The sequence below is a fragment of the Gossypium hirsutum genome, chromosome A04, assembly GCF_007990345.1.
Source record: "Gossypium hirsutum isolate 1008001.06 chromosome A04, Gossypium_hirsutum_v2.1, whole genome shotgun sequence".
NCBI classification, from domain to species: domain Eukaryota; kingdom Viridiplantae; phylum Streptophyta; class Magnoliopsida; order Malvales; family Malvaceae; genus Gossypium; species Gossypium hirsutum.
In genome coordinates, this window is record NC_053427.1 from 73,430,292 (window position 1) to 73,432,240 (window position 1,949).

At 35.5% G+C, this 1,949-nt stretch overlaps 1 non-coding gene across 1 annotated transcript; it reads left to right on the forward strand.

Moving 5' to 3' along the window:
• Positions 1-330: 330 nt before the first annotated feature.
• On the forward strand, positions 331-437 carry LOC121228378 (small nucleolar RNA R71). The gene has a single exon (XR_005925954.1). It is a non-coding gene; the product is annotated as a small nucleolar RNA R71 (small nucleolar RNA).
• The last annotated feature ends 1,512 nt before the right edge of the window (positions 438-1,949 follow it).

Sequence of the window (1,949 nt, forward strand, 5' to 3'; positions counted from 1 at the left end):
CCATAAGATGGGTATTCTGAATTGCTCGTCCCTCCTCCACTTGCATTGCATTGCATTACTGGGTGAACCTGTGAAGAACCAAGAAAACTGTCAATTTTTCTATTCAAAAGTTCTACCTGATTAGAGAGCATGGTGACTAAATCGACGTTAAAAATGCCTTTCGTTGGCTTTGTCCTCATGACTTGCCACTGATAATTATTCAGTGACATCTCTTCTATAAATTCCTAAGCATCCTTAGGTGTCTTCTTATTGATAGTCCCTGCGTCAACCATCTGTCTAGTCAAAGGATTTAGCCCATTGTGAAAAGTTTGAACCTGTAGCTAGAGTGATAACCCATGGTGAGGGCACCTTATCAACAGATCCTTGTATCTCTCCCATGCATCGTAGAGTGTTTCTAGATCCATTTGCACAAAAGAAGAGATATCATTCCTTAATTTAGTCATTTTAGCCGACAGAAAATATTTTAGTAAAAACTTTTCAGTAATTTGTTCCCAAGTAGTGATTGAACCTCGTGGTAACGAGTTCAACCACCATTTAGCTTTGTTTCTCAATGAAAAGGGAAACAATCGAAGGAAAATGGCATTATCAGAGAAGCCATTGATTTTAAATGTGTCGCAGAGTTCCAGAAAATTCGCCAAGTGGGTGTTTGGATCCTCATCCTGTAAACCATCAAACTGAACAAATTGATGTATCATTTGAATCGTGTTAGGTTTCAGTTCAAAATTATTTGCAGCAATAGCAGGCCTAACTATACTCGACTCAGTTCCTATTAAATTTGGTTTAGCATAATCATACATAGTGCGTGGAGCATGATTCTAATTTACTGGATCAGTAGCAATCGTAGGAGGTAGCAGATTTTCCTGATTTTCAGCCATCTCTTTAGTTGTGGTTGAAGTATCGTCCTCTTGCTCTTCCTCTGTGTATATTAAGATTTGCCTTGTTTCTCTTCGGTTTCTGCGAGCTGTGCGATCGATCTCACTATCAAAAAGTAATAGTCCCGACGGGTTTCTTCTAGTCATACATTATAGAAAACCTACCAGAAGTGAATAAAAGAGAAAATTAGAAAAGAAAATAAAAATTTAAATTGCAAATAAAGTAAAATGGCTAAAGTAATAAAAATCAAGTCTTCCTAATATCTTAGTTCCCGGGCAACAGCACCAAAAACTTGATACGTGATATTTGCGACAAATTTTAAAAATTTATAATTAATCGTTCTTGAAACTAACTATTATCACGATGAAGGCAAGTGTACCTATCGAATAGTAGTATAGATTTAGCAAGACCGGATTGTCGAACCCAAAGGAACTAAGAGTACTAGTAATTACTTTATTTCTATTATCTAGCCTAAAAATTAAGGGATTTGTTTATCTAAACTAATTAACTAAACTAAGGGTGCACAGAGAGAAAATTGGGGAAAAGCTTTGGGAAAACTCGATTGATTAACACAATACCCAAGGAAAAATCCACCTAGACTTCACTTGTTATTTAACTCTGAATCAGACGATTTATTCATTTGACTTGATCCGTAGAAATCCCTAAGTTATATTATTATCTCTCTCGAGACTAATAACGGCTAACCCTAGGTTGATTAATTGAAATCTCTTTCTAATTAACACCCTAGTGTTGCATTAACTCGATCTATGGACTCCCTTATTAGGTTTCACTCTAATCCGGAAAAATCTTGTCACCCTATCTCTAGGCGTGCAATCAACTCCGCTTAATTACGACAAATTTACTCTTAGACAATGACTTTTCTCCTCTGAATAAGCGCATGAACTTGAATCAATATCCTGGAATATTAAAACAAGAATTAAGAACACATAATTAAAAACAAGTCAAATATTTATCATACAATTCAGATAATAATAACAAGATCCGTCTTAGGTTTCATTCCCCTTAGGTATTTAGGGGGTTTAATTCATAATTATGAAAGAAAACATCTCAAAAGA